Genomic DNA, 23332 nt, shown 5'->3' on the forward strand with positions numbered 1-23332 from the left:
GCCCCTCCCCCACCTCATGATACCACAGTGCTCAGGGCAGCCGCCCCTCCTGCACACCCCTTTGTCCTGGCAATGGATAGGCAAAATGGCGCAGCATTAGGTTCTTCAGCAGCATGGGGCAGAACCTGCAATCTATGATTCTATAGTAGTTCACAGCTCATTGGCCTTTTTTGCCGTGGGTGCTAAAGCACCTTGTCCTGGCACTGGAGCTGGATTTTCCTAACGGAACTCACTCTTTTCAAATTTACCACCCTTGTCACTAGAGCTGCACAATTAATCGTTCTCGCAATTTTTTCCCCCTTGCGATCTTGACAAAGTATTTTACTGATTCTTTCTATGCAGAGAATTCTCTGCTGAAGCCGACAGCTGTCAAAAAAACAAACAAAAAAAAAACAACAGGCAGTCTGCCAAGTATCACAACATTCCTCAGCCTGGAACTAACTATAAGCATTGTAACGTTTTGTCCTTTAGATCAAAAGGAATGAACTTCAGTTAAATGAGGGAAGTTTAATCACTTAAAAGGGGGTTGGTTGTAAACCCTCGTGTTTTTTCACCTTAATGCATCTTATGCATTAAGGTGAATGCATCTTATGCATTAAGGTGAAAAAACTTCTGTCACTGAGCAGCCCCCCCGTTTTACTCACCTGAGCCCGTTCGTTTCCCTGCCGGAGATGCTCTCTACCTCTCTGGTCAAGGTTCTCGGGTCTCTTGATTGGATAGATTGATTGGAGCGCAGCCATTGGCTCCCGCTACTGTCAATCAAATCCAATGATGCAGGCGCCAGGGCCGAGTCCGGCATTCTGTGTCTATGGATGCAAATGCTGGACTCGGGAGCGCACCCGCATGGTAACCCCCAGGGAGAGCGCTTCTCCTAGGGGGTTTACTGATGTGGGAAGGAGCCACGAGGGCCGTTGGGGGACCTCAGAAGACAATGATCAGGGCCATTCTGTGCAAAACAAACTGCACAGTGAAGGTAAGTATGATTTTTTTTTTAAATAACAAACATGAGGGTTTACAACCCCTTTTTAAACACTAAACCTTTTTCTGACATTTGTTTGTTTCAAGTTAAAATCATTAGCTTTTGCTAGAAAATTACCTAGAAAACCCAAACATATATATTTTTTTTTTTTTTGCAGAGATCCTAGAGAATAAAATAGTGGTTGTTGCAATATTTTATGTCACACTGTATTTGTGCAGCGGTCTTTCAAATGCAATTTATTGGGATAAAAATACACTTTAATGAATTAAAAAAAAAAAACACAGTAACGTTAGCCCAATTTTTTTGTATAATATGACAGATGTTACATCGTGAGAATCGTGATCTTTATGCCAAGCAAAAAAAAAAAATCACGATTCATTTTGGCCAGAATCGTGCAGCTCTACTTGTCATTGTAGATCTGTCTCTCTTCATACTCGACAGCCACAGAGGTTAATCCAACCAGCAGGAATCAGATTTCTACAGCTGGGATTTGCACCACGAATAAATGCCCGTGTGAATGCTGCCTGAATCATATCTGGGATTCCCCTTTTTTTGTGTTTTTTTTTTCTTTTTTTTATCTAATGAATAATCAAGGCAAAAAAACAATATTAGTATCCTATCTGAGTAGCATTCCCTTTCATTAAAGTGAACCTGGGCCTCCACTGCAAATACTTGCCTGCTAAAGCAAACAGAAAAAATAAATAAATAAAATAAAAAAAGGGGGGGACGGATGATGACTTGGTCATGGCACATACGGGGGAACATCTCCCGGCTCCCATGTGACAACAATCCAGACTGGTGATTGGCACCCAGCACTGCATTGTGGGAGGAAGAGATGTTCACGTGCTACTTCATTCCCAGGAGCAGAGGGAATTTCTCATTCCTCAGGTGACATACGGCATTACAGGGAATAAAAGCAAAGTGTATATAAGCACCACCTGAGATTCCTCTGAACCATTATCACCATTGGATAAGGACCATGTCACAACCCAACATTCATTCATCTCATTCCAGGATAGGCAGATATTTCCCAACCCAACATTATCAGTAAGATATCCAACATCTATGGCCAACCTCAGAAACCGTACTTAATCCACCAGCCAAAAAGTTTTTATTATATAGATATTCCTAGATCCAGATTTATCGCTTGGGTACAGTAATGAGATCCAACAAAAGGCAAAAGGGCACCATTAGGGACAAATGTCTAGGTTTGTAGACACTGTCAGGTGCCCATACAAAGATCAATGATCAGTGCAGTAGAGCAATAATGAACATGTTTATAGTTACCTTTAAATACTGGTGACAGCAGAAGGTCACAAAAAAAAGATGGCGACTGTGACAGATTTGGGAATATAAAAGGGGAAGGGGGAGAGTGACAGACGATTCGGAGGGGGATGGTAAAAGAAGATTTTCTTTGAAGGGGGTGGAAACTGCGACAGCCTGCAGAGACACTGCAATTTATTTTTAAATAACCAAATCTCAGATCTGGAGATTTGAAAGGGAGATAACGGATGATTGTGGACGTAGAAAAAAAGTGTAAATAAATAAAACATTAAAAGCAATGACGTTTGTGCTCAGGGGACTATTTTATTAAAGAATATCTTCCAAAATAAAAAAAAAATATAAAAAATATAACACACATCACGCCACACAGGGACTGCCATTGCTGACCTTAACATGCTCGCCATTTTCAGATTTCTGGCTTCAGTCACAGAACATTTATCCAGTAAGTGAAGTCTGAACTCCTCTGTACTGATTCCAGAGTCAGTGGGGTTCATTTACTGAAACTGAAGAGAGCAAAATCTGGTGTAGCTCTGCATGGCAGCCAATCAGCTTCTAACTTCAGCTTGTTCAGTTAGGCTTCGACAATAAAACCTGGAAGCTGATTGGTTTCTCTGCAGTTGCACCAGATTTTGCACCCTCCAGTTTTAGTAAATCAACCCCAATGTCTTCAATTTTCACAAGGTGATCAACAAATGCAGCCCTGAATTAATTTCCACAGGTGTCCTTTGTACCTAAAATCCAGTATTAAACAAAATTGTAGGTTGACCGGAGTACAAAAAATTAACTACGAGGTAATGATGAATGCGTGAATGAAAACTTCTTTGTAGTGACACTATTGACACAAGCCATGGATGTAAAGATAGGAGAGCTGACTGAAAAATGAATAATGAACCAATAATGATCTGCGACAGCTATTTTTAAACTGAAGTGGAAACAGAATTACAGAAACTGATGAATATGAGATCTTATCTTCCTTTATGGGGATCGGCTACAACAAGAATCTAAAACATCTGGGTTTTAATTATTACAATTCTGCAGACTTCCATATAATATATACACACACACTTTTTTCACACGCATTGCATCGAGGCAACCCATTCTTCTAATGAATAGGCTGGCAAGACCACAAACTGTCCAAAAAAAAACTGATGTGCACCATTTTTGGCAACACAACACACTACAATGCACAGAAGCAAAACCTCCGTCTTACCCGTTTAGTGCTGGTGCCAGGGCAACCTGAACCTGCTGGAGCCTGCAGAGTGGGATCCATCTTGCAGCATAGCTCCTCCATTATTGGTATCCTCACATCTGCTGGGGGAGGAATCCACCATAAAAGGCACCAACAGGCCCATGCCCTTCTTTTGGCACCAAAAATGAGGCTTGGAACAAAAATCGCCCAGAAATGACATCATCGTGCACGGAAGGTACGTCTAGTGTCCTTCAAACAGGAAACGGCTGAAGACGCAACCTAAACCAGGAAAAATGCAACTGTCCACCTTTAAAAGTCCCTGTCAAGGAAGGAAGTCTCCTCCATACAAGGCCTTCACCTCATCCACGTTCCAAGCAACCCACCTTCAAGTGGAGTAAAACAAGAACTTAGGAAAAGACCTCCTCTTAACATTTGACCTGGTACACACTATGAGGTCTTTTCTGTTCAACCCAGCGGGTTAAACGGGAAAAAAAAAAAAAAAAAACCTGTCGGCTCCAGTCGGAGAAGCTGTACTAACAATCCAGAGAGAATGATGATCGGGAGCCGGTCGGGTGCTGGTTTTCCAGCATGCACGTCCGACAGAATGTCAGCCAGTTTTTATTGAACCGGCCCATGTCACCTGACATTCGGATTGTGTGTACAGGGTTTTAGTCTCCCCAACATGCTGCCCTGGAAGACCACTAGGGAAATGTGCCTTAACACAATGTACCACAGTAGAAAAAAGTGTTTTTCAGCTCTTTGAAATGTCTAAAATCACACAGAGAACAAATGCTGTCTCCCAGCTACTAAGTAACAACAACATCATTTAACCACTTCAGAACCGCGCTAAAGCTAAGACACGGCTACAGCGTGGCTCTGCTGTTCCGGGATGGCGTCTATGAACATACTCCCAGAACCACGCCCCTTCAGAAACAGCTGATCACAGATAAGGGCCAATCCCAGCGACCCTTTACCATGTGATCAGTTGTGTCCAATCACAGCTGATCACATGTAAACACACTTGCCGGTTATCGGCATTCCTTTCCTCACACGCTGCCACAGCGTGAGGAGTGGAGACCCGGTAACTGACAAGTGTGACAGGGGACGCGTACACAGATAATCAAGGCACCGATCAATCATTTGAAGGAGAATAATTATTTCCTAAATTTTATAACAGGTTAAGGCTCGGCTCACATATACACGAATTGGATGCGTTTGAACCTAAAGGAAAAAAAAATTTTTTAATTTTTTTTCCCCCAAAATGTGCTGTCTTTTTTTGTTTGTTTAGCAAAAAATAAAAAACCCAGTGGTGAATAAATACCACCAAAAGAAAGCTCTATTTGTGTGAATAAAATGATTTAAAAAAATTCATTTGGGTACAGTTGTTGCATGACTGAGTAATTGTCAAAATGTGACAGCGTTGAAAGCTGAAAATTGGCCTGGGCAGGAAGGGGGTGAAAGTGCCCAGTAGACTGGTTAAAGCCAAGCAGATGGTTTGATTCCTCTGAACTGCAGCCCTCTATTAAATGATACTGTAATGCAAACTCTGGAGACGGCATGGGGGCAAAGGAAGTGACCCGTCCCCTCTATCTTCAGGGCCAAGAGTCATCTACAGGAGAAGAACTACATAAAAGAGCAATTGTACATTTTTCATGGACTATTATAATTTGTTATATATTATTTGTATTTTAAAGACAAAATAAATAAATTCTCACATATATGCCGAATTGTAATTTTCTTATTTATTTTCTTAAAACATTTGGCGGCACTCAAAGGAATAACTACTGATCCCAGCATGCCCTGTTGGAAGTAAAAATGTTGTGTGACAGGTGAGATAGGCATAAAATGTTCATTGCAGGAAGGATTAAGACAGCAGGAAATGAGACTGGAGAAGTGATGTATGATCTGTCAGATTTATGAAGTAATACATCAAATATGAAGGAAATGACAAGTTTGGAAACAGAAAGGTAAAAGTGACAGGTGACACAAATTGGAGATCACTGCATAAAGAAAACTGAACTAAAAGTTTTCATGGAGCTTATTCATAGTGAATACTGAACCAACACAGCTCAGCACCAATCCACAGAGAACAGATCTATGACAGATCAATTCTGAATAGTTTCTATTATCGCCTTACTAAATAATAAAACTGCCAGGAAACGGGTGATATTAGAAGAAAGTAACAGCCAAATAAGAAGCACAGGGGCACCACGAGGGACATTCACCGACATAAGTACGAGCGCTTCTGATGGCTTTTCCAAGAATAACACAGTGCACCTATGTACAGAAATGAAGGATGAATAAACGGTGAGCACTATAGGAGGAGAGAATACCGGAGGTACCGGGGAGGAGGGTGGTCAGTGTCAGACACTCATTAGATTTCTGATGACAGATGTGTGCCTGCTCCTTGTGCACGTAGATTTGGAATGGTTGTGCTATATGATATGTTTTATTTATTATTGACACGTCTCATACACTTCACAAAGCCTTCTCCATAGAGTTTTCGTGCCAATTATTAATGAGGTAGGTTCCTGAACCCTCCCCCAGTTGTTCAGCTTGAGGCTGGCATGGAAAATACAATATCACATCAGCATAGCCAATTTGTACACATACCACAGCCAATCTAGGCAGGAGGAAACGGGAGTACCCAGAGGAAACCCAAGTGAACACAGGCAAAACATGCAAACTCCATGCAGACTGTATCCTGGCTGAGATAAGAACTGAGGACCCCAGTGTTGTAAGGTAGAAATGCTAACCACCAAGCTATCTATATGGATTAAAAAAGTGAAAGTAAAGTAAAAAATAAACACAGGAGCATCATTAGAGACAGTTATTATGATCACCCGCTGTCACAGTTTAAAAACAGCATGGCTATGAGGGGCTCTGCCCACAAGGCCCTGTCATTCATTCATAGTTTCCTGCAAATGAATGCCTACAAGAACCATCATCCACTGCAGCTGACGGCTTGTAGTTCTCTGCTGGTGAGCGCTCTCAGAGCTCTCATAGTTCATTGATCTTCCAGCTATGCAGTAACTGTCTGCCTGTATGAGGTATGGACAGGCAGCTTACTGAGTGTCGGCAGGATCCATATATTGTACCCATAATCTGCTGATCACAAGTGCAATGCCTTACAGACAGCACTGTAAAAAATTAGAGATGCACCAATATATTGTCTGTGGAAAATTATTGGCCGAAAATAAGGGTTATCAGCATTTTGCCAATAGAAAAAAATGGTGCCGATAATGGCCACCCAAAATTATTGCCCAATAATGCTACTGGGTTAGCTCTGCCTCTCCACCAAACTTAGCGTTTGGGTTCGTCCTCATTGTACGAGGTTGGCAGACAACAGCCCGCTGATTGGACTTTCTAGGCAGCCCGAGGCACACTGTCTTGGCCATACCGTCGTCTGATTGGCCGGAGCCGTTTAAGCCGGCTGGCAATTGATCTCTATCAGTCAGAGCTGTCTAGTTCTCTTCCTTATTTTGTGTTGCAGTCAGGCTGTTGATGCTGTGCAGCCTCCATGGTATCATAGCGCTCACTGGAGGCGACCTGCGGGCTCTGGCCAGGCCTAGGGATCACCTGTGATATGAGGAGGGGGAAGGGGACCTGAGGGCAGAGGAGGCCAGGCTGTGCCAGGGATGAGTGCGCCGCTCAGTCAGGACACTGACTGGTGAGGGAGAGTGAAGCCAGACCCCCATCCGGAGTGTTTTCTGTACTATGCTATCCTCCGGTTTTCATCCACACTGAGCCCCGAGACCAGTCATCCCCATCCTCACACCCAGACCCAGACATGAGGAGTCATCGTCATCCCCATCCCCACACCCAGACCCGAGGAGTCTTTCCCATCCCCACACCCAGACCCGAGGAGTCTTTCCCATCCCCACACTCAGACCCGAGGAGTCTTTCCCATCCCCACACCCAGACCCGAGGAGTCTTTCCCATCCTCACACCCAGATCAGGGTCCACGGGGGGGGGATCATCCCTATCCTCACACCCAGACCCGAGGAGTTATCCATATCCCCGCACCCAGATCGGGGTCCAGAGGAGTCATCCCCGCACCCAGATCGGGGTCCAGAGGAGTCATCCCCGCACCCAGATCGGGGTCCAGAGGAGTCATCCCCGCACCCAGATCGGGGTCCAGAGGAGTCATCCCCGCACCCAGATCGGGGTCCAGAGGAGTCATCCCCGCACCCAGATCGGGGTCCAGAGGAGTCATCCCCGCACCCAGATCGGGGTCCAGAGGAGTCATCCCCGCACCCAGATCGGGGTCCAGAGGAGTCATCTCCATCGTTGTCCATTTCAGTTTTCGGCCAAGTGCATCTTGAATTTCTGGTTTTGGCACCGGAAATTTTATTTCGGTGCACCAGTAAAAAAATTAAAATAAAAAAAATAAATAATAATATTTCCACATTTACCTGCAACATTATGTGCAGTTATTTTTTTTATTTTTTTGTAAAAAATAGAAGGAGTGTCTGTTTGAGACACTGCGGGGAACCTGTCTATTATATACAAGAAAGTGTCAGACAAACAAGAAGCAGAGGAGCATCATAAGGAGGATTTTGGGCCAAGAGACTCTATTGTGGGCCCGAATATATATGTGTATACATATATATATATACACACACACACACACACACACACAGTGACAGACCAATATGAAGCAGAGGGGACATTTATCATTATAATTGCAAACACTGGTGATGGATTTTCTGATGATAACCCCGGGGCCACCTATGAGGGGTACAGAAATGAAGGTTGAATGAAAGGTGAGATCTACGGGAAGTGATGAGAGAATACCAGAGGTACTGAGGGGGGGTCAGACATTGGACATGGATTATATATGTATTCTGGCTTTGTGTCTGCTCTGTATACAGCTCATTTAGTATGAGTGCACTGAGGCACAGGAGATGCTATGCTGCATTTTATACACTCACACTATTCATTAAAGCATCACAGAAGCATCAAAAACGCATTAAAAAGCATGCTAGAGTCAAAGCAAGTGTACATGAGCCCATAATGTCAATCAGACAAAACCTGCCACACTTTAACTTTTTAAGGAAATTTACATAATCTTTCTGTAGGCCACAATTCCCAGTTTATGAATCTTGCTACATACTGAGGCTGGAAGGCCAGGATCTGGCTCATAGTTGCAGGTGATGTCTTATCGTTCTTTGAATGAATATTATATATATTCCTCCAGCACAGCATCTCCTGTGCCCCGTATATCTGGACATATAGATATGAGATATAGAGGAGGTATCTGCACTCTGTATGTGGAACTTCTATTTCACAAGATGGTGATCCAGAGTCCGGTGTAGAAGGTTCTGGAAGGACTTCCATAGAGAACACAGGAAGGAGGAGGCCTTCTCCTCCTCCTGTGTTCTCTATGGAAGTCCTTCCTTCCAGAGCCGTCTACACCGATATCCGGATTACCATTGTGAAGTGTGGATACCTCCTCCTTCCAGAACCTTCCATACCGATCACTCTCTATAATGTCCCCCCCAGTACCGCTCTGCATTATGGGGTGTGAGAATGTGATGACAGGGGGGACAGTGCAGTGAGCCTGTACAGATGTATTATGATCTATAGAGATATACAGATGTATTATACATGGAGTCTGATATGGAGGATGAGGACTGAACTCGGTGCACAGGTCTGTGAATTACAACACTGATTATCAGGTGACAGGAGCCTCCTGAGTGATGATGAAGGCGCTGTCACACCACGCACAGGGCCATCATACAACACACAGGCACCAGGCGCCGTCACACCACGCACAGGGCCATCATACAACACACAGGCACCAGGCGCCGTCACACCACGCACAGGGCCATCATACAACACACAGGCACCAGGCGCCGTCACACCACACACAGGGGCCAAGCGATCTTACACCACGCACAGAGGCCAGGCGCTGTCACACTATGCACAGGGCTGTCACACAACGCACAGGGGCCGGGCGCTGTCGCACAGGGGACGGGCGCTGTCACGCAACGCACAGGGGACGGGCGCTGTCACGCAACGCACAGGGGACGGGCGCTGTCACGCAACGCACAGGGGACGGGCGCTGTCACGCAACGCACAGGGGACGGGCGCTGTCGCACAGGGGACGGGCGCTGTCACGCAACGCACAGGGGACGGGCGCTGTCACGCAACGCACAGGGGACGGGCGCTGTCACGCAACGCACAGGGGACGGGCGCTGTCACGCAACGCACAGGGGACGGGCGCTGTCACGCAACGCACAGGGGACGGGCGCTGTCGCACAGGGGTTGTCGCACAGGGGACGGGCGCTGTCGCACAGGGGACGGGCGCTGTCGCACAGGGGACGGGCGCTGTCACGCAACGCACAGGGGACGGGCGCTGTCACGCAACGCACAGGGGATGGGCGCTGTCACGCAACACACAGGGGACGGGCGCTGTCACGCAACACACAGGCGCTGTCACGCAACACACAGGAGCCGGGCGCTGTCGCGCAACGCACAGGGGACGGGCGCTGTCGCACAGGGGACGGGCGCTGTCGCACAGGGGACGGGCGCTGTCGCACAGGGGACGAGCGCTGTCACGCAACGCACAGGGGACGGGCGATGTCACGCAACGCACAGGGGACGGGCGATGTCACGCAACGCACAGGGGACGGGCGATGTCACGCAACGCACAGGGGACGGGCGATGTCACGCAACACATAGGCGCTGTCACGCAACACACAGGGGACAGGCGTTGTCACGCAACACACAGGGGACAGGCGCTGTCGCACAGGGGCTGTCACACAGGGGCCGGGCGCTGTCGCGCAGGGGACGGGTGCTGTCACGCAACGCACAGGGGACGGGCTCTGTCACGCACCGCACAGGGGACGGGCTCTGTCACGCACCGCACAGGGGACGGGCTCTGTCACGCACCGCACAGGGGACGGGCTCTGTCACGCACCGCACAGGGGACGGGCGCTGTCATGCACCGCACAGGGGACGGGCGCTGTCACGCAACGCACAGGCGCTGTCACGCAACGCACAGGGGCTGTCACGCAACGCACAGGGGCTGTCACGCAACACACAGGGGACAGGCGCTGTCACGCAACACACAGGAGCCAGGCGCTGTCGCGCAACGCACAGGGGCCGGGCGCTGTCGCGCAACGCACAGGGGCCGGGCGCTGTCGCGCAACGCACAGGGGCCGGGCGCTGTTGCGCAGTTGCTGTCACACAGGGGCCGGGCGCTGTCGCGCAACGCACAGGGGCCGGGCGCTGTCGCGCAACGCACAGGGGCCGGGCGCTGTCGCGCAGGGGACGGGCGCTATTGCGCAACGCACAGGGGACGGGCGCTGTCACGCAACGCACAGGGGACGGGCGCTGTCACGCAACGCACAGGCGCTGTCATGCAACACACAGGGGACAGGCGCTGTCACGCAACACACAGGAGCGAGGCGCTGTCGCACAGGGGCTGTCACACAGGGGCCGGGCGCTGTCGCGCAATGCACAGGGGACGGGCGCTGTCGCGCAGGGGACGGGCGCTGTCACGCAACACACAGAGGACTGGCGCTGTCGAGCAGGGGACGGGCGCTGTCACGCAACGCACAGGGGACGGGCGCTGTCACGCAACGCACAGGGGACGGGCGCTGTCACGCAACGCACAGGCGCTGTCACGCAACGCACAGGCGCTGTCACGCAACGCACAGGCGCTGTCACGCAACGCACAGGCGCTGTCACGCAACGCACAGGCGCTGTCACGCAACACACAGGGGACAGGCGCTGTCACGCAACACACAGGAGCCAGGCGCTGTCGCACAGGGGCTGTCACACAGGGGCCGGGCGCTGTCGCGCAATGCACAGGGAACGGGCGCTGTCGCGCAGGGGACGGGCGCTGTCGCGCAACGCACAGGGGACGGGCGCTGTCACGCAACGCACAGGGGACGGGCGCTGTCGCACAGGGGCTGTCACACAGGGGACGGGCGCTGTCACGCAACGCACAGAGGACGGGCGCTGTCAAGCAACGCACAGGGGACGGGCGCTGTCACGCAACGCACAGGGGACGGGCGCTGTCGCACAGGGGACGGGCGCTGTCACACAACGCACAGGGGACAGGCGCTGTCACACAACGCACAGGGGACAGGCGCTGTCACACAACGCACAGGGGACAGGCGCTGTCACACAACGCACAGGGGACAGGCGCTGTCACACAACGCACAGGGGACAGGCGCTGTCACACAACGCACAGGGGACAGGCGCTGTCACACAACGCACAGGGGACAGGCGCTGTCACACAACGCACAGGGGACGGGCGCTGTCACACAACGCACTGGGGACGGGCGCTGTCACGCAACGCACAGGGGACGGGCGCTGTCACGCAACGCACAGGGGACGGGCGCTGTCGCACAGGGGCTGTCACACAGGGGACGGGCGCTGTCACGCAACGCACAGAGGACGGGCGCTGTCAAGCAACGCACAGGGGACGGGCGCTGTCACGCAACGCACAGGGGACGGGCGCTGTCGCACAGGGGACAGGCGCTGTCACACAACGCACAGGGGACAGGCGCTGTCACACAACGCACAGGGGACAGGCGCTGTCACACAACGCACAGGGGACAGGCGCTGTCACACAACGCACAGGGGACAGGCGCTGTCACACAACGCACAGGGGACAGGCGCTGTCACACAACGCACAGGGGACAGGCGCTGTCACACAACGCACAGGGGACAGGCGCTGTCACACAACGCACAGGGGACAGGCGCTGTCACACAACGCACAGGGGACAGGCGCTGTCACACAACGCACTGGGGACAGGCGCTGTCACACAACGCACAGGGGACAGGCGCTGTCACACAACGCACAGGGGACAGGCGCTGTCACACAACGCACAGGGGACAGGCGCTGTCACACAACGCATAGAACACACAGGAGGGATGACAGCAGTATGAGTGGAGCTCAATGACAGGGGGGTGGAGCGGCTCGGTGACAGCGGACACCTACCTGCTGGCGGAGTGACACACCGGAGGCCCCGTTCCTCCTCCCTCACTCGGTGCCGCAGTCAGTCCGGGCCTTGGCTTGACACACGAGCGCGCACCCGAATACCCCCTTCACCAGACGTGCACACGCTCCGAGCTCAGGGACTCGCAGTCTGCAAAAAAAGTCCCCGCCCACTTCCGTAGGCCTGCCAACGCCGCTGCCCAGGCGTCCTCTTACGTCATGACGCACACAGGTTATCCTCCTGTGTGTGTATACAGTGAGATGTGAGGAGAGGTGTTATGGCGGCTCCTGGTGACTAGAGCTGAGATATGTGCTTGTAAAACTAGTGCATAGTCAATAAACAGTAGCTGGAGAGAGATAATGAGATACAACTGCACTCCACCCTGCAACCATGACCTAATTCCTTTATTACACTCTGCTATTATTCCACAGGCTTTCATAGACCTGACCCTAAAAGCTATCCATTGCCATAAAATGGGAGATGATTGGATAGTGGTGACATGGTATAATAAAAGGCAGAACAGGCGGCTGCCGAAGACTGTGGGAAAGGAGTAAGGGACATGGGGCGCTAAAAAGGTTGAGTTCTCTTCATTGTGGTTCAGCAATGAGACTCTTAAGGCCTTGTTGGGGTGTATCAATGCGTACCCCATGTGAGGGCCATGTTTACCTGCACAGGGAGTTCAGAGACCCCACACCCGCATGGATGTCAGATTGGGAGCAGAGGCTGTGTCCCCCCAACACACTTCAATAGGACTGCCTGTATGGGGATGTACAGAGCACCTGCGCATCCCCATGCAGGTAAACACGGCCCTCAGGGCTGCTGTTAGAAATCATGGGGGCCCCATACAGCCTACCTGACAGGGCCCCCTTCCCCTGGCCAAAAGTGACAGAACATAGATTTTATCATCCTCTTTCTCTGTAGCCTCAGCTGCACAGATGAATAAAACAGTTTACTATGCTTCAGTGATGAATGGACACAGGAGTGACTGGTACCAATCGCTCATTGTGTTCATTTAGGAATTGAAGGGACCAGTAAATTACATATTTACTGACCCCTTCCCTTGCTCTCCATCCTTAAACATTCCCCTGTGTGCCCGCAGCAGCTGCTGGCAGGAGAGGAGGGAAGCTGGCAGCGCTGCAGGGGAAAGGGGCACACGGGGGGGGGGTAAGGACAGCAGATTGATGGGGTGCATGTGTTAGAACCAATACCCCTGCAGTGCAGCCAGAGGGAGAAAGAAGAGGAAAAGCTAGCAGTTCTGCAAGGGGAGGCAGAAGAGGATCTCCAATAAGACAGTACAGCGGGACCTCCTGAGCTCCTGAGCCCCCCTTTTGAACTGATAGGGTCCAGGCCCAGTACAGGAGGGCTGGTTGTACTGCCTTATCAGTGGTCCTGGGGGTACTCATTGATACGCCTTGTGCGAACAAGACCTTAGGCCTCATTCACACTTGCAATTAGCACCACTGAATTCCTTTGGCAAGAATCAGCTGATTCCTGCGGTTGAAATCACAATATGAGTAAACAGCTGCTGCCGCTCAGCCTGTACAAAGCAATGACAGGCTGAGAGGAGCCGGCACTGTTTGCATTTATCCGCATATCCAGCATCCTTTGGCTAAGGATAGAAGGCCATCCCTGGGCGCAGCAAGATTGTGTCCAGGATTGGTCATTTGTCCCCTAACTGCTGGATGTGTGGATATGTGCAGACAGATGAGGCTCCTGTCAGCCTGTCATTGCTTTTTACAGGCTGAACGGTCACAACTGTCTGCATACACCTATGATTCCAGGTGTAGGAATTCGATAACATACTAATCACAAATGTAAACGGGCTTTTTCTTTTTTTAAAGGTGATCAGCAATGGCAGCCTTTGAATACCTTTCAATAAGGCTGAGTTCACACATATGTGAATTGGATGCAGGTTTCCCCGCATCTAATTCGCATGACAGGCGAGTGTGACTGGCTCTCAATGGAGTCACTTCACACAGGTCCAAGGTGGCCACGGTCCACATTCAAAAAAGGGTGCTGTGCGTCTTTGGCCCAGATTCAGGTGCAAATTCAGGCAAAAATTCGGACCCGATTCACACCTGAACAGGAGCACACTGGACCCCATGCTAGGAACCTGCGGCCACATATGTTTGAACCCGGCCTAAAGGTTTCTATGGTGTTTGTTTACACTTGCAGCTGTCGTTGCCACTCCTCTGAAAAGCGATCAAACATGGCATTTGGCAGGTGGCACAGAGGTAATATGTCGCCTGTTGCGACATGCTTTAACCCCTGAAAGTCTGCAGTGTCGCAACCTTTTGTAAAGAATGGGTTGTGTTTGGTGGTGATACTGCCCATTGAATGCAACCTGTGGTATCATTTTTTCAGCGAGGTGTGTACTACCCCCTCCATAGTTGCCAACAGTCCCGATTTTCCTGGGACAATCCCGATTTTGGGACCCTCGTCCCGATCGGAGGCTGTCCCAATTTGGGATTTTGCCCAGGGAAATCGGGAATGTTTGCTTTTTCATTTTTTGAACATCTGGCTTCAGCATCCATCCCTCATTCATCTCAGACTCTAACCACACCCCCTTTGAGCCATGCCCATTTAAGCCACACCCACTATTTCACGTAAACCACGCCCATTTTTCGTGCGCACAGGGTTTTTTTTGCTATGCCACGCCTACAAATGCATGCCCCGCCCCATAATTATTATACAGCTCCGCCTACAGCCAAAAAAGTGTCCCACAAATTTTTTTTGCAATGTTGGCAACTATGCCCCTCTGGGTTTACATGCCTTGACATTCGTTTCTTTATCAAGGTTTTATGTTTGCAGCTGGAGCCAAAATACTCACCTTTGCACATTTCATTTAAATGCAGCACATTCCATTTTTACTAAATGCAGCATGGTGGTGTGAACTGAGCCTGTTAAAAACAATGGGTTTTGGCTTGTCACTGCATTGGGCCTGTGTTGAGCAGTGTGGCCCAACACTGCTGGTCTGAATGAGATCCAAATGGAATCAAACAATCCTACACAGAACATATAGTATCTCACAAAATTGAGTACACCCCTTATTGTTTTATTCTATCTTTTCATGTGACAACACTGAAGAAATGACACTTTTGTACAATGTAAAGTAGTGAGTGTATAGCTTGTATAACAGTGTACATTTGCTGTCCCCTCAAAATAACTCAACACACAGCCATTAATGTCTAAACCGCTGGCAACAAAAGTGAGTACACCTCTAATGCCGCTTACACACGGTCAGAATTTCCGACAACAAATGTTTGATGGGAGCTTGTTGGAAATTCCAACCGTGTGTAGGCTCATTTTCCGCCAGAATTTCCGACAAACAAAATTTGAGATCTGGATCTCAAATTTTTCCACGACAAAATCCGTTGTCGGAAATTCCGATCGTGCGTCCTCAATTCACAAAATTCCACGCATGCTCGGAATCAAGGAGAAGAGTCGCACCGGCTATTGAATTTCATTTTTCTCGGCTCGTCGTACATGTTGTACGTCACCGTCACCGTTCTTGACGTTCGGAATTTCCGACAACATTTGTGTGACCATGTGTATGCAAGACAAGTTTGAGCCAACATCCGTTGGAAAAAAACATGGATTTTTTTGTTGGAATGTCCGATCGTGTGTATGAGGCATAAGGCTCGCCAGTTCCTAAATGTCTTGCAGGACAATTTCATGGGTCAGATGTTAGATGCACCAACTACTAGATCTACTGATTACCAACAATACAGACCTTTTAACGGATGTGGAAATACAGGGCAATTTAGGAAACAGCAATCACAGGTCAATTATCTTCAGTATAAATCACACAAATAGGAAACACAAGGGGAACACAAAGACACTGAATTTCAAAAGAGCCAACTTCCCTAAACTACGAACCTTGCTAGAAGATATAAATTGGGATAAAATCTTAGAAACAAAGAACACGGAGGAGAGATGGGTTTGCTTTAAGAGCATATTAACCGCTTCAGCCCTGGAAGATTTGGCTGCTCAATGACCAGGCCATTTTTTTGCAATAGGGCACTGCGCGCTTTAACTAACAATTGCGCGATCGTGTGACGCTGTACCCAAACAAAATTGACGTCCTTTTTTTCCCACAAATAAAGCTTTCATTTGGTGGTATTGATCTCCTCGGCGGTTTTTATTTTTTGCACTATAAACAAAAGAAGAGCGACAATTTTGAAAAAAAAACACAATAGCTTTTACTTTTTGCTATAATAAATATCCCAAATTAAAAAAAAAAAAAAATGTCCTCAGTTTAGGCCGATATGTATTCTTCTACATATTTTTGGTAAAAAAAAAATCGCAATAAGCGTATATTGATTGATTTGCGCAAAAGTTATAGCGTCTACAAAATAGGGGATAGATTTATGGCATTTTTATTATTTTTTTTTTTACTAGTAATGGCAGTGATCTGTGATTTTTTATTGGGACTGCACTATTGCAGCGGACAAATTGTACACTTTTGACACATTTTTGGGACCAGTGACATTTATACAGCGATCAGTGCTATAAAAATGCACTGATTACTGTATAAATGACACTGGCAGGGAAGGGGTTAACACTAGGGGGCGATCAAGGGGTTAACTGTGTTCCCTAGGTGTGTTCTAACTGTAGGGTGGATGGGACTGACTAGGGGAAGAGAGTGATCGGTGTTCATGCTTAGTATGCACACACAATCTGTTTCTAATCCCTTGAAAGAACCGGGATGTGTGTGTTTACACACACTCATCCCTGTTCTCGTTCTGTAAAGAGCAATCGCAGGTGCCCGGCGGTCATCCCGCCCCTGCTGGGCACTCGCATCCGCTCCGGCACGTGCCGCCGGAGGCGTCTTAAAGAGCCGACGTACAGCTATGACGGCTCAAGCAGGGGAGCCAACCTGCTGCAATATAACTGAGGTGGCTGGTCCGGAAGCAGTTAAATAATGGCAATAGCCAGTGCATCACATTGCGAAATAAATTTAAAAGAGTGAACAAAAGTCCTGGATGGCTTAACTCTAATGTAAAAATGCATATAAGAGCAAAGGAGAAGGCCTTCAAAAACCCCAGATGATGACTTCGAAACGCGTCGGAAGGATATGCTGAGACCACTGTCTTCTTTTATACAAGCGCTTGACTTTACTGCTAAACACGTGAGTGTATTTCCTTTGCTTTTTATAAATTAAAATTTCCATACGGAGTTACACTATATGCCTTCCTCTTTCTTTTAATGATGGGGCTGACTGCCTATATCTACTGAGTCCATCCATACCTTACACTTGTTCGGAGGTCCATCTGGAGGTCATATCTGGATAGAGCATCTGATCCCCTTGGTATATTATACCACAAAGCTTGATTGACTCACTAGGTGCACACCTATTTGAGTTCAATCCCTCTGGTAAGCAGCTTCTGGTGTCTTTGGTGGTGGACCTACTATTAACTGTTATTACATCATACATATTTGAAGTTAAAGACTGTCACTATATTATATCCACATGTGGTTGAGGATTATCATCACACATGATTAAAGCTTGTCACTGACTTTTTTCTTTTTTGGACATCACACGTCCAAGTTCCTCTGTTTATAGACATCACGTGTCATAATAGAGGACTGCTTGGAGTATTTTTGAGCACATCATTTATTATTCACGTTTTCTGTACTCATATTATTTGTTATGGTTTATATGATCACATAAGCGCTGCACATTTCACCCAATTAGCCTAACATCAATAGTATGCAAGCTCTTGGAGGTGATAAGGGACTAATATACAAGATTTTAGTAATGAAAACGGTATCATTAGCAGTAATCAGCATTGATTAATGAAGAATCGTTCTTGCCAAACCAATCTATTAACCTTCTATGAGGAGGTGAGCTGCCATCTAGATTAAGGAAAGCCCGTAGACGTGGTGTATCTGGATTTTGCAAAAGCATTTGATACAGTTCCCCATAAACGTTTACTGTACAAAGTAAGGTCCGTTGGTGTGAACCATAGGGTGAGTACATGGATTGAAAACTGGCTACAAGGGCGAGTTCAGAGGGTGGTGATAAATGGGGAGTGCTCGGAATGGTCAGGGGTGGGTAGTGGGGTCCCCCAGGGTTCTGTGCTGGGATCAATCCTATTTAATTTGTTCATAAACGACCTGGAGGATGGAGTAAACAGTTCAATCTCTGTATTTGCAGACGACGCTAAGCTAAGCAGGGCAATAACTTTTCCGCAGGAGGTGAAAACCTTGCAAGAAGATCTGAACAAATTAATGGGGCGGGCAACTACATGGCAAATGAGGTTTAATGTAGAAAAATGTAAAATAATGCATTTGGGTGGCAAAAATATAAATGCAATCTACTCACTAGGGGGTGAACCTCTGGGGGAATCTAGGATGGAAAAGGACCTGGGGGTCCTAGTAGATGATAGGCTCAGCAATGGCATGCAATGCCAAGCTGCTGATAACAAAGCAAACAGATTATTGGCATGCATTAAAAAGGGGATCAACTCCACAGATAAAACAATAATTCTCCCGCTCTACAAGACTCTGGTCCGGCCGCACCTAGAGTATGCTGTCCAGTTCTGGGCACCAGTCCTCAGGAAGGATGTACTGGAAATGGAGCAAGTACAAAGAAGGGCAACCAGTAGCGACCCGTCCATAGGGGGTGCATGGGCGCCGCCCCCCGTCCAAGCAGTACCAAAAAAAAAATGTCAAAAAAAAAAATGTCAAAAAAAAAAAAAAATTTTTAATACTGGCCCTTTAAAAAAACAAAAAAAAACAATAAAAGGCCCTTTAGTGCACTGTGTGCGGACGCCGGACACAGTGCGACGCCGTACACATTGCACTAAGGGGAAGCGCCACGTCTATGCAATCACGAGATTGCAGATGTGGCGCTGCATTTGCAGTCATTGAGCACGCCTTGCGGCGCTTTCCTAAGCGCCGATTAGCTTCCGCCCGGCGATCGTAGTATATGTTACTACGGCCGGGCGGTTTGATTGACATCTCAGTTTGATGTCACTTCCTGTTCTCATTCTCCCATTGCGCCCGGGAGAAAGGAAACAGGAAGTATGAAGAAGACACCGCTGGAGAGGACAACGGCAAAGTAAGTAGTACACCACCGCTGTGCTCCCGTGGAGAACGGGGGGGGGCTGCACAGGCTGCATTGGGGGACACATGCAAGGCTGCATTGGGGACACAGGCAAGGCTGCATTGGGGACACAGGCAAGGCTGCATTTGGTGGACACAGGCTGCATTGGGGGACACATGCAAGGCTGCATTGGGGACAAAGGCAAGGCTGCATTGGGGACACAGGCAAGGCTGCATTTGGTGGACACAGGCTGCATTGGGGGACACACGCAAGGCTGCATTGGGGACACAGGCAAGGCTGCATTGGGGACACGGGCAAGGCTGCATTGGGGACACAGGCAAGGCTGCATTGGGGACACATGCAAAGCTGCATTGTGGGACACAGGCAATGCTGCGTTGGGGGACACAGATAAGACTGCATTTGGTGGACACAGGCTGCATTTGGTGGACACAGGCTGCATTGGGGGACACATGCAAGGCTGCATTGTGGGACACAGGCAATGCTGCATTGGGGACACAGGCAAGGCTGCATTTGGTGGACACAGGCTGCATTTGGTGGACACAGGCAAGGCTGCATTGGGGGACACATGCAAGGCTGCATTGGGGGACACAGGCAAGGCTGCATTGGGGGACACAGGCAAGGCTGCATTGGGGGACACAGGCAATGCTGCATTGGGGGACACAGGCAAGGCTGCATTTGGTGGACACAGGCTGCATTGGGGGACACATGCAAGGCTGCATTGGGGGACACAGGCAAGGCTGCATTGGGGGACACAGGCAAGGCTGCATTGGGGGACACAGGCAAGGCTGCATTGTGGGACACAGGCAAGGCTGCATTGGGGACACATGCAAAGCTGCATTGTGGGACACAGGCAAGGCTGCATTGGGGGACACAGATAAGACTGCATTTGGTGGACACAGGCTGCATTTGGTGGACACAGGCTGCATTGGGGGACACATGCAAGGCTGCATTGTGGGACACAGGCAATGCTGCATTGGGGGACACAGGCAAGGCTGCATTTGGTGGACACAGGCTGCATTTGGTGGACACAGGCAAGGCTGCATTGGGGGACACATGCAAGGCTGCATTGGGGGACACAGGCAAGGCTGCATTGGGGGACACAGGCAAGGCTGCATTGGGGGACACAGGCAATGCTGCATTGGGGGACACAGGCAAGGCTGCATTTGGTGGACACAGGCTGCATTGGGGGACACAGGCAAGGCTGCATTGGGGGACACAGGCAAGGCTGCATTGGGGGACACAGGCAAGGCTGCATTGGGGGACACAGGCAAGGCTGCATTGGGGGACACAGGCAAGGCTGCATTGTGGGACACAGGCAAGGCTGCATTGGGGGACACAGGCAAGGCTGCATTGGGGGACACAGGCAAGGCTGCATTGGGGGACACAGGCAAGGCTGCATTGGGGGACACAGGCAAGGCTGCATTGGGGGACATAGGCTGCATTTGGTGGACACAGTCTGCATTTGGTGAGACACAGTCTGCAGTTGGTGAGACACAGGCTGCATTTGGTAAGACACAGACTGCATTTGGGGGACACAGGCTGGCTGCATTTTGTAGGACACAGGCTGCATTTGGTGGGACACAGGCTGCATTTGGTGGGACACAGGCTGCATTATGTGGGACACAGGCTGCATTTTGTGTGACACAGGCTGCATTTTGTGTGACACAGGCTGCATTTTATGGGACACAGGCTGCATGTAAGGACGGACACCGCTGGGGACACCAGATGGCATCTGGTGGCAGGCGACGTGGCTAGTGACACGCTCAGGGCTCCCACTGATTATGCATTATGGTGAGTTGAATGATTTCATTTTATATTACAATGTAATAATAGAATTAATGCGCTTCAATTATCCTGACACCATAACAACCATGGTGCCAGGATGATTGAAGTGCTAACCCCAGGTGTTTGGAATATCTTTATCTGCTGATTGTTAAAATTTCTAGAATACACATATTTCTATTGTTGTGTAGGATCTGGGCCTGCTGTCCCTCCATCCCTCTCTCCCTCCATCCCTTATTCATCTCAGATGCTAACCACACCACCTTAAAGCCATGCCCACTATTTTGCTGAAACCACTCCCATTTTCACCAAGTGGGAGGGGTCAAAAAGGAAGGGCGGGGTCTGGCGCCCCCCATCCTAAAACTTCACCAGCCGCCACTGAGGGCAACAAAGCTAATAAAGGGTCTGGAGGATCTTAGTTATGAGGAAAGGTTGCGAGCTCTGAACTTATTCTCTCTGGAGAAGAGGCGCTTGAGAGGGGATATGATTTCAATTTACAAATACCGTACTGGTGACCCCACAATAGGGATAAAACTTTTTCGCGGAAGGGAGTTTAATAAGACACGTGACCACTCGCTAAAATTAGAAGAAAAGAGGTTTAACCTTAAACTGCGTAGAGTGTTCTTTACTGTAAGAGCGGCAAGGATGTGGAATTCCCTTCTGCCAGTGGGGAACATCGATAGTTTAAAAAAACTATTAGATAAGTACCTGAACGACCACAACATACAGGGCTATACAATGTAATACTGACATATAATCACACACATAGGTTGGACTTGATGGACTTATGTCTTTTTTCAACCTCACCCTCTATGTGACTATGGTGTCAAGCGTGTGTGGCGGCAACCAGGTGAGGAGTACAAAGACAAGTGTGTCTTGCCTACAGTGAAGCATGGTGGTGAGAGTGTCATGGTCTGGGGCTGCATGAGTGCCGCCACCACTGGGGAGCTACAGTTCATTGAGGGAACCATGAATGCCAACATGTACTGTGACATACTGAAGCAGAGCATGAGCCCTCCCTTCAGAGACTGGTCCGCAGGGCAGTTGTTTGCCCCCCCCCCCCAAAAAAAAACACCAGCCACCACTGTGGAGGAGTGCAAGCTGTCTAACATCCACCAGCTCCGTGATGTCATCATGGAGGAGTGGAAGAGGACTCCAGTGGCATCGTGAAGCTCTGGTGAACTCCATGCCCAAGAGGGTTAAGGCAGTGCTGGAAAATAATGGTGGCCACACAAAATATTGACACTTTGGGCCATAGGCGTGTGCACATTGTGTGACGGGCACACCCGGGCACACCCTAATCACCCTGTGCGGTGCCGATTCCTCCTACTTCCTGAGGATGTTTCAGGATGGATTAATGAATGAACACAGTGAGTGATCTGTACCAATCGCTCCTGTGTACATTCTTAACTGAAGCATAGTAAACCATTTACTATGCTTCAGTTTGTGAATGAACAGAAAGCCGCTCAGCACAGAGCACTTCCCATTTGTTCACTGTCCAGTTCAGCTAAGACTGCAGAGAAAGCGTTTGGGGAAGCTCTGTCCTCAGTCCCTCGCTCTGTTTAGACACTTGATATTTCACCAAAAAAAAATAGTAAAGAAAAAGAAATTAATAATAAATAAAAACTACTGACACCAGCCACTGTGCTACTGACACCAATCTCTGCTCTGCTGACACCGTCCACTGTTCTGCTGATATACACGCATATGAGTTTGTGGTCTGGGGTGCACACCCTAATGCAAAAGCCTGCGCACGCCAATGCTTTGGGCCCAATTTGGACATTTTCACTTAGGGGTGTACTCACTTTTGTTGCCAGCGGTTTAGACAATAATGGCTGTGTGTTGAGTTATTTTGAGGGGACAGCAAATTTACACTGTTATACAAGCTGTACACTCACTACTTTACATTGTAGCAAAGTGTCATTTCTTCAGTGTTGTCACATAAAAAGATATAATAAAATATTTACAAAAATGTGAGGGGTGTACTCACTTTTGTGAGATACTGTATGTACATTCCCAGTGAGTACAGGTTTGCTTTAAAAGAGAAATATGTTTTTTTTGCAGATCTA

At 48.8% G+C, this 23332-nt stretch overlaps 1 protein-coding gene across 31 annotated transcripts in view; it reads right to left on the bottom strand.

Moving 5' to 3' along the window:
* MADD (MAP kinase activating death domain) overlaps positions 1 to 12614 on the bottom strand; it is a 175234-nt gene extending 162620 nt beyond the window's left edge. For 24 of the 31 annotated variants that reach the window (XM_073604402.1, XM_073604401.1, XM_073604400.1 and 21 more), the window contains exon 1: positions 12412 to 12613. The gene's annotated coding sequence lies outside the window, so the exon portion shown is untranslated. Of the gene's footprint in view, positions 1 to 12411 lie in introns of all 31 variants that reach the window. The other 7 variants (XM_073604395.1, XM_073604389.1, XM_073604391.1 and 4 more) reach the window with 2 other exon arrangements.
* Positions 12615 to 23332: the final 10718 nt, after the last annotated feature.

This window comes from Aquarana catesbeiana, linkage group LG11 (genome assembly GCF_042186555.1).
Source record: "Aquarana catesbeiana isolate 2022-GZ linkage group LG11, ASM4218655v1, whole genome shotgun sequence".
Classification (NCBI taxonomy): Eukaryota; Metazoa; Chordata; class Amphibia; order Anura; family Ranidae; genus Aquarana; species Aquarana catesbeiana.